Source organism: Buceros rhinoceros, unplaced genomic scaffold, assembly GCF_000710305.1.
Source record: "Buceros rhinoceros silvestris isolate BGI_N320 unplaced genomic scaffold, ASM71030v1 scaffold2804, whole genome shotgun sequence".
NCBI classification, from domain to species: Eukaryota; Metazoa; Chordata; class Aves; order Bucerotiformes; family Bucerotidae; genus Buceros; species Buceros rhinoceros.
In genome coordinates, this window is record NW_010409900.1 from 172921 (window position 1) to 183794 (window position 10874).

General features: G+C 37.5%; 1 protein-coding gene across 1 annotated transcript in view; it reads right to left on the reverse strand.

The window, feature by feature from the left end:
* TBL1X (transducin (beta)-like 1X-linked) overlaps positions 1-10610 on the reverse strand; it is a 135446-nt gene extending 124836 nt beyond the window's left edge. The window contains exon 1 of the mRNA XM_010135386.1: positions 10536-10610. The gene's annotated coding sequence lies outside the window, so the exon portion shown is untranslated. The remainder of the gene's footprint in view (positions 1-10535) is intronic.
* Positions 10611-10874: the final 264 nt, after the last annotated feature.

Below are 10874 nucleotides of genomic sequence, written 5' to 3' on the forward strand. Positions count from 1 at the left end.
AAAAAACAACCTACATCAACCCCCATCCAGTTTTTCAAACACAAATACATCAGTAACTTCCATCAATATCTTCCACATAACCCACTGTTCTACTTGTTGGTACACATGCAGGAGTACACATCTATAAGCTGAACTCACAAGGCGGTCAACTCAAGCTGGCCTCTCATGTGCAGACAACACTTTCGATTTTCTCTTGGGTACGGTCAAGCTTGCTGTATCAGTCTCATGAAACCACGGTGGTCTTGTGCCTTCCAAATATTTGCCAACTATTAAATAATACCTATAAACAATACAGTCCAGCTGCAGAATTGCTTATATCTCCATAGAATAAATAAACATTATATATATAAACTCCAGATATATACAGATAGATGGATACATACATACATACAATACAGAGAGTGTTAAATGGAGTAGATGTAAACAAATGATATAAAAAGATATAAACCAATGCTGCATTATTATAATCCAGTTATTTATGCAGATTTATTTTAAAATATGTCTGATTGCATTCATAGCACTGATGAAGAGAACAGTAATGCACTAAACATCATTAAACACTTAAACTAAAATTCCTCCTTGAACATCCCTTCACAACCACTTTGATTCCACTTTGCCACCCAGGACAAGAATAACTGCATAACCTGAAGGTCAGAAAATTCTTACTCCATTATGAGAGCAAACTAAATAATTTCCAAAAGCAGAGTCCTCTCCCATGCACAATCCTGCTTTCAGCTCTCCCATCTCTGACTGGTGCTCATTTAAATTAGGGGACTGGTAGCTTTAGCACTTCAGTTGATATCAATTACCATTATATCATTCAAAGCACTCCCTGAAGTAATCAGGAACCAAGCTGCTTGTGGAAATAGTGTAAAGACTGCACCAGAAATTAAACAGAAGCCAGTACACAGCAGAGACATAACCAGCCCCTTTGCAAGAAAAAGAGATTAAGATGGGCAGCTGCATTCTGCATCAGCAGAATTACAACCATTTCTGTGAATGCTTTTAAGGTGCACAGAGAGGTCACTGTCCTCTGCAGACTGGGGTACGGCAAAGCCAATGGATAATAACTATAGCAAGGAAGTAACTGGGTACTGGACTACCTTAAAACAGCTGAGGAGAAACAGAATAAGCCAGAATGGTGCTGACACTGATGCGGCTTCAGAGCAGCCATCGTCCTCCAATTTACTCACAGCTAGCTCATGAAAACTTTGCAGTGTTTTTACAACCATAAAATCCTATATGCCAAGCTCCAAAACACAGATTTTTTTTTTTTAATTAAACGTGATGTAAGGAACCAAAAACAAACACACACTTCAGAGGCCTAAGCTGTAACAGCCATCTTGCGTTGCTGTACTTGTTTCTCTTCTTCGTATCCCACCCAAATGGCTTTTGCCCAGGTACAAAATATTTTGTTTTAAGGATGCTTAAACCAGTACTTATCATATAGGACAAGCTTGTTCAACTGAGGAGCCAGCTAAAGTCATTCAGGGCCCACCTTACATGTACTGAAAGGGCAGACAGAGATAGGCTTCCTGGCACTCTTCCTTCCTACGATTTCCTACCGCTATTACACTGATGATTCAAATCTAATTTTGACAAGCAAGCCTTCTGCTGTCAGCAGCCACTGTTCAAGACAGAAGGAAAATTCTTTAAACACATTTTCATGCCTTTCAACATCTGCATTTTTGTATTGCTCTTGTTCCTCGAGAGGGGCTCAAAAAAGGAAAACAAGGGAAGCAGGGAAGCACTTCCTAAGGTAGGGAGCTAACATACTAGTGCTGTCACTTATCTCCCAAACAAGCCTAATTTTTCCAAACCATGGGTAGCAGAAAGTTATTATTAATTTAAGAACTAATGCTTTGAAAGTCTAAAAAACTTGCTCTTTGAAACAAAGCAAGTTTCAAAAACACATTCCCCTAAGATCACACAAAAATAATGGATTTTGTTCAGAAATACACAAACATTTTCCACATGCTTCGGTAAAACTGAGTCCTACAAAGCCATGATATTTATTTTTTTAAAATATCTCTTTATGCATTTCTTTATTGCGAAGTTTGTAAATGAAACTTCTCTACCTCTTTAGTAAGAATGTAAAAAATTCCTTGATTGTTTACTCTTACAAGGAAAGACTACTTGCCATGTTTCTAAGTGTTGGCAAAAGAGAACAGAAAAAGCAAAATGACTTTAGATGGCCTTGAAAAGTAAAGTCAACACAGAATAATGAAGAGCTGAGTTCATTAGTTGTACGGCAAAAGAAGTCATCCCATATAATGTGCATTGGGAGTGAAAAGTTCTAAGGAGGAAGATATTCACCGAACATAATTAGTTCTCAAGGTTATTGTAGAAGAAGGATATAAACATGGTTCCAATAACCAAGGATAAACAACAACAAGCATAGAAAAGTCTTCCTAACAAAAGAAGAAACAGTCCAGTTTATCCTGTTACAGCCCAATTAAGTTAGCTATGTGGCACATTCTGCTGTTTATATCACACGATTTCTAATAATTTAAAAGACTAAAGCCATCTTCAGACTCCTAAACAAAACAAATGCTATATGGTGGTGTTGAAATATGTAAGGTGCCTCCATCATCTAGAATTCATATCACAGAAGGTTATTTATACATTAGACTGGGAAATATTTAATAGCATTTAACACTCTAACAGGTACAGAAAATACTACCTGCATAACAGACTGCCTTGTTTTCATAGCCTGTGTAAAACACACTGTTACACCATTGACTAAATGGCAGCAGGCAAAACATGTGGGATCAAGTGCTGCAGATCTCTTAGACAGACATTATGGAATCTGTGCAACATATTTTATTTTATCTCTTCATTAAAGTCAGCGGCATTTGCATTTATGAACGTTCAGCAAGTTATTAATCTAAATAAGCTAAGATTCTTTCATTTGTTCTTTTCTCCTACACTCCATTTGTTCTTCTATAGAATTATTACCATAGATAAAGAGTTGCATTTAGACTGCCAGTCAATTTTGCTGTGGGTAAAGGTCAGGAAAAAAATACTAAAAACCACAATAACATTTTTAAAGAATTCTCTATATAAAACATCACTGCCAAGCATTCAAGTAAACTTTGAACAACGGTCAGTCCTTACTGGCCTCCTAAGTGGGCTCTATGTTTTATCTGCCATAACAGCAGCACTGGGCAGATGGAACCATAGAGGTAAGTTTTAGAGAAGGAGAAATTACTGGAATATTTCTTCAGTTTCTTGCACGGTAACACAGTCCTGTGTTGCAACTGTCCTCCAGGAATATATGACCATCATCTCAGCTAAATAATCTGCGTGTATGAAAGCCCTAGTCTTAACTGAAGACCTTCCTGAGCATGAAGACAAAAAGACACCCGTATATTATCTTACTGAATTTCCTCAATAACACAAATAAAACTCTGACATGCAATTCTTGTATTACACGTAACTTTGAAATATTGAGAGAAATCTGCATTTCAGAAATTCATCTGAACAGGATGTAAAAATTTCAGCTAACAGACAATTCGTCATCTCAATTCCAACAATTTTCCAGCTTTAAAATAGCTATGAATATTGGAGGAATAAAAAAAAAAACCTGTTTCCTGTTTGAATTCTTCTACCTTTAGCTTATTTCCAATGCATCTTCTTATATCCATAACTTCCAAATAAAAGAGACTTCTCATATCATAAATCTTCACACACTTATTACCAGATGATGACCAGCTCACAATTTCAGTCTCTGATGACAGAACAGATTGGATTTTATCAGTTTCCTACCAGAAAGACAAGCTCCTCAAGAACTCCCAAACTCTCTCCCCACTACATCTGAACAATTTTGAGCTTCGGGTACGAATACTGCTCCTCTGCATTGCACCTCCACACTAGTTCAATATCACCCATTCCATACAGACAGCCAATACACTTTTTATTTGTTAGTCTTGCATTCCTACATGAAAACATCCTATCACTGAATGGTGGGTAGACTTCCACACAAAGCTGTACAGTACGGTCACAGTGCACCTCAGGATACAAAAATGACAACTTTTGAAAGAGCTCTAGATATTATGGGCTTGCACAGATCGAAACAAAAAGACATCGCTTTGCTATTCCTCATCACTATCTTTACAATTGAGTAGTGTAATGTGACATAACAAACTGAAGAGCACAATAAGAAAACTAACATCTAAAATCACCTGGAGATCCGGAGTAGGGAAACAGGAGAAAAATGCCATTATTTAGGTTCAGAACGACAATGTTCAGAAACAGTTCAGCATAGCTTTTTCCAGTGACTACAACTGGAGCTAATAACTGCTGGATTTGCTTACAAATACAGCCAGTGTTTTAGGGACAGGATGCAAGACAGGCTTCTGCAAAAGTAGGCAAATACTTAAGCACGTGTTATTATCATATAGTACTAGCAGAGACATGGCCCTGTACATCTGGCTTCAAAGCACAGGAGATTCTGCACCCACTGCTTTCCTTATCGCAGATGCGCACCCAAACCACTAGGCTACTTCAGACTGATGCTTACCGTTGACTGGACAGAGTGGAAGCTGCAGAGACAATGAGGAGTTGGGATTTAACGCAGTGGACAGGAAACACAGAAATACAAAATAACAGAGAGATATTACTTGGGAAGATGCAAGATAAAAGAAGTTTGGTACCAAACAAAAAAAAAAAGTAGTAAGGAAGGAAAGGAAGGAAGGGAAAAGTGCACAGAGCCATACATGAAGTAGAAGGTATTATGGGCAGGCAAGCCACATAGTGGAATTCAAAAAGCAAAAAAGCATCAGAAATCATGCTAACAGAAAAAACATACATCCTCTGTAAATTTAGGAGGACTGGGATTCATGAATCTCCTGGTTAAATGAAGGGGGGGGGTCTCTAAAAAGCAAAAACCTGAAGAACTGACTTTTGAGTTAAATATGAGAGAGAAATTTGTACACATGAAAAACGGCAAAGTGGGACAAAGAGAAAGTGGGGTAGTAGTCTTCAAATATCTAAAGGAGGAATTTGCACAGCAGAAAAAAGAAGACATTTTTTATCAGATATGGAAGCTCAAGAAGTAGTACATGGAAGATGTGGGGTCTCCTACATGGAAAAAAATGAATGACTACCAGGAAAGTCTTTTTGGAGGAGAACAACTCTCGGCCTGTAAAAAAAAACTGACAGAGAGAATACTGCAAAGCTACTGCTGGTCAAAATAGCAGAAAATACACTGATGGCAACAATCCTGTATCAGCAAGGAGGAATGCCTCTGATGGTGTAAAAGCCCACTTAACAGTCTGCCTATATGCACACTGTGCATACTGTAACTAAGATACATTACTTGAAAATTTGTGCTCCCTTTTTAATATAACACTAATGTACTTTATTACTGATTTCAACAGGCTTTAATAGGAGGAAGCATATATTCAATTATTTTATTACATGCTTTGAATATAAATGGCGAGCATCTGCACTCTAGTTTACTCCTTCCATCCTTGTCCTCTCATAAAAAAAGCACTGGCACATTTTAGAATTCAGAGCGGCCTTCCTCAGCCCAGCTGCTTTCTTGGCTGGTTTGCTGGGATCTATATATCCAATCTAATTATTTTGATTCCCATTTCCAACCCTATCAATGGTGCAGTGGTGCAAGAAATCAAAACGCCACTCTCCTGAACATGTTAGAACCTAAAAGCTAACAGCTTCTCATTTGCAGAGGCATCAGTGTGTGGCCCAAAGCCCCTGTCACCGTGCAATTTATGTTCAGCGTTCTGGATGTGACTCGAGAGGGGTTTCCCAGTGTACCGATACTGAGCGTTTCATACAACATTTCAGATATGCTGCAGGTTGTTGCATCATCTTGTTCTGTCATCTTGTTCAGCATAATTGACTAATAAAACCCAGCAATGCTTCAGTTTAGATTTTGTCTCTTTTTAAAAACTCCTGTAAGTCCTTCTTTTCTTGTCATTTTTCCCCTTTGTTTTCTTAAACGGATGAAAGTAGTATTATACAAGCTTATGGTCCCTTAACTGATCACGGGAGAGAGTCAGCAATACTCCTGCCAGAACACTACCTATCCTTCCTCTCAAGTCAGGGGGAATCATATGTTGCTCACTAGCTGAATTCCCTTAGCAGTCTTTTCCCTGACTTGCCCCCTCTTGCATTACAGTCTTACTTAGATTTCTAATGCCTCAGTGCCACCGAAAATACTCCCATTCATTTCCACAGCTTTTACAAATATGATAACATGATTTGTGTTTAAATATAAGCATCACCATTTTACTTTTTATTATGAATATCATATGTTTGGCAAGCTGTCTGACCTTCCTTACGATGATGAATGCCGCAGCAAACAATTTGCTGTATCTTTAAAGAAATGGCCAATTCAATTACATTATGCCAGAAGCTTTCAAATCTCTCTCTGCCAAATGTCTTTGCTATATCCTGCCACAGACAGCCCATTTGTATTCTAGCACAGTAGGACACTTGTTTTATTGAAGCATACAGTCCTAGTTAGGTACTATCAACAGAGCACTATTTCAGTTCTCCAGCTCTGTGTTCTTTCCCACCCTCTCTAGCCTCTGTTATTAGGATTTTCAATCTTACTGACCAAACGTGTATGCATTACTAATTACACGCACGAAATCCAGTAGTTATCGACTGCTGCAACAAAATACATTAGTGACCAATTACAGGAGTTCTTGGCAGCAATGGTTATCATTTCAGTGGATTTAATCATTGCACTTAAAGTGAAGCTTGAGATTCCCTTTGAGATTACACCGCTAATTGCTTCTGTTTTGCCAGTTACTGCATGAACTCATTTGCAAAAAGCATCACTAAAGATGCTTTCTAAATATTGAAGAGCAGCAAACAGATGAAGCACTCTGTAATGAGTGTCCCCTCCCAATAAAACCACAGCGTCAATTCACTCATACCACAATGCCAATCTCTGATACAAATCCTCCTTGTCATCCCCTCTTTCCTTCTCATTTCTTGCTATTTAGGTGGACAACAGCAATACAGCTGCACTGCTGTTCACATGAAATGTGTGACACACTATCATTTATTTATATAGATGAGAATATTATACTTTTTAGGAAAAAAAAAGTTCGTTTCTCCCCCTCTTCTGTGTTTGCAGAGAGGATACTACTTGTTATTCTTATTTTGACAGAATGTTTGAATGGTCTTGGACCTTTAAGGAAAAAAAATCCAACAAAAAATCCCAACCTAGGCAAAGTACAAGATTTATTATAAGCACAAAACCATCACAATAGGCTTCCACTCTCCAGGAATCCCTAAAAACAAACACCTCTCATCCAAAGGAATTTGTAATATAACATATTGTTCTTTAAAAGCCCACGTCTACCTCCAAATCCCCACTGGTGATGAATTATCTGGTTTACAGCCTCATAAAGCAGAAGTGTCTATATATTTTAATGCTAATACCAACCACAGGACTTTGGTACCTTTCAAATTTAGTGATATACAACTTTCCAAACCAATGAAAGGCTGTCACAAATGCCTCCAGGCAAAACAGGGAGATACAACTTCACCAGCATTTTAGGTCTGATCAAAATAAGCTGTCTTTCAAAGACAGAAAGCATGGAGGGAGGGTTGCAACCACAGACCTGTTAGCTGTCTAAGAAGGTATTTTAATAAATACAATTTTTAAAATAAATTTGTTTGGTTCCTTTTTATTACAATATTAGCTACTGGGGTTTTCCATTACTTCAATACCACTTTCCAAACAACAAACAACCCCTCTCAAAAATACAAAACCCAAAAGACTCTCCACCAAAAATTTCTCATAAGATTAGAAGACTTTCTAGAATTGTGTCACAAATGTCTTTTTTAGGATTTCAGTAGATGCTAAGTTGATATAACTCTAATTAGAAACTTAACTGATCTCTGTGAGAGAGATACCGCAGGAAGAAAGATTTAAATCCCCAGAGATCTTTAGCCTACGAACAGCAGAGTGTATGATATCATTAAAAACTGTCAGAAAGCATACACTACGATTTACAAAAATAATAACTGCTAAAAGAAGTTTAAGAGCTTTATCCTGCAGTATCCACAGGCTGCAGCAACAGGCCTAGTTAACTTCACTCCAGCCTCTAAATATGGTACAGACTATTATCTGCTGATCCCTGAAAAAGAACATAACACAGAGCACAGAGGGTTGCATCACGGATACCTTTTATCCTGCTTCAAACCCAGATGCAGATTTGCACAAACCCATTGATCTTTCCAGAACACCAGGCACAAGAACTGCTACATGCAGGATGCTTTCAAAAACAAGGCCAGTTCATTTCCATGCTTAACTGGGAAAGTCTTGCCCTAGGGCACTCAATTTCAACTCTGTATGAGAAAATCTGTAGGTGGTGCAGTAACTGCAATAACTGGCAAATAATCAGCTGGATAAAACACCTAAATTAGAGTCGAGATCAATCCTACACTCATAAAAGAATAGACCACACAGTTTAATTGGATTATCCCCATGTCTATTTCAATGGTTCTTAACTTCTGCCTTCCTCTAACAACAATTAAGAATGATTTTTAAGTAAAAAGTAACATAACACTGACATGGTATCTTTTGCAAGGCAGAATCCTCAGGTCCAGCAGAATGACTACTTTTCTTGTGTATGGGCAAGCTCCTGTCTCATGTACACAAACACAAAATGTAAACTATAATTCCAAAAAGACTGCAGTTGCGCCTGGAATTTCTAATGCTGCCTTCCAAATGAAGAAACAGTAACAAGACAGGAGAAGAAAATACTCTCAAAATGAACAGCTGAATTTATGTAGCACCCAAAATACAAAAGGTCAGGAAATACCTGTCTTTCATCACTGTCAAAAGCAATAGACTAAAATATGCAGAGTAGGACTGATAACACAGGAAACAAATGAAAACACTTGCTGTATGTTAGTATAGAAGTTAAAAGAAACAAGGCAAAAATCTCTCTCAGAGGTCCCTGCTGGATTTAAAAGAGTTGTTAAGCCAATTTTCATTTCAAAACATGCCATTATCATTTAAGAATACTGAACTTTTCTCTTTCAATAAACCTTACACCTGTCTGCAGGTCCACAGACCTAATTCCTAAAACCATGCACCATAAGTGCAAGTATTTACGGGAACCAGAACTTCAATGAGAACTACAAATGCACAGGAAAGCAGTTACTTATAATACAGTCTCAGGCATTATTTGTGATCCACTACCTAACTTACAAATCAAAGGATTATAATGCTAAATGCTGCCACAACGCATTCCTGAATGAAAGTCTTATGTGTGTAGAGCTCACAAATCCTGGCATATTTTTAAGTTACACATTTAATTCTCCTCAGCATCAAATGCAATGAGAGACTTCTTTGTCTACTACTCTTTCACACAGTAAATACTATGGCAAAATGAAATACACTTTTTAACACAGTGATGTGACAGATACTAGTTTATAAGTTCATGCATTCACTACAAGAATATGATTAAACCACAGCACAGATTTGGAATAAAATGCACTGATAACAGACCAAATTAAATTGACGATTTAATGCACTGAATTCAACCAGATTAAATCAAGAGAATCTCAGCTGGTAAGTAGAGATTGTACAAGTTAATGTGGATACCGGTAAGGATATTTAACTTACTGAAGAATTCCAAAACTAAACATTATTTATCATGATAAATGCCAGCAGGAAAAAAGGCTCTGGCAATTCTTTCAGAAAACTCAATTAACTTGCCCATTATTAAAACTACGTTACTAGTATAAAGAATTTTCATGCTATACTATACTTATCTGCTCCTTAATATTACATGCATTTCATATACGTATGAGAATGAATAAATAAATAGGTTACATAATACAACAAAGTACCTTTTTGACATGTAAAATAATTCACTGTAACCAGAATAATGCTTGGATTGCCAGGAAAGGAAGCTAAGTAGATAACTGAAAAATACTCTTCCTGCCTTCTCAGAAACCTGTGCAGGCTGGGTTTGGGACTGTGGACCTCCAGACACCTAGGAGTGCCTGCCACATGCCCCATCAAAGCTGAGGAAGAAAAACTGTTCCTGTCCTTATTTAACAGAAGCTTATCCAACTATTTTAATGGAAGCAAACCCAACTGAGACAATAGCTTTTTTCTCAAACAACATGAAATGAGCATTCATCCCTTCTGAGACTACAATATTAAGGCACCATGAGGTCATCTTCTCAGCCTTCAGTCTCCAGTGATGACCTCATACTTAACCCGGCCTCCTCTTAGGACTTCAGTCCTGCGGGATCTCAAGGCCTTGTTTTGATCACAAACCAGCATGATTGAAACAGAGAATCTTTAAAGGTAGCTATAAAAAGCAAACCTACTGCAAAGCACTGAGGGCTCATTCCCTTTAAACATTCCCTAAACACTCCCTTTAGCTAACCCTAGTACTTCTAACCTTTTTCAGTTTGACAGCTAAGGTATATTCTCAAGTTACAGATTGCAATTAGGCATGGAGATGCTGAAAAATATTTAAAAGTTTTAACATTTTGTAAAACCAATTTCCAGCTAAGCATTCACTTACTCAGGTGCAAGAACAGTCAAGCTGCCCAGTTTCCCCTAGATTTTCCCTTCAGGCCAGTTTTATCCTTAGGTACCTGTGTACAACAAAAAACAAAGAAAAAAAATCAATTTATGTCACTCCTTATAAGTTCATTTCTTGATTATATCAACTCTTATTGTCCCAAATTGTCAGCAAGTTAAAAATCACCTGCAACTTCTCTAACAGGATTATTTCCCATCAATTTGCTTAACCAGAAGCAACCCAAAGCTTTTTTCCCCCTGCAAAAAGACTGTGTTTTCTTGGACCAGTTCTACATATATTTTTTTTTAGATTCAGCACAACCTTGAATGAAAGAGTTTT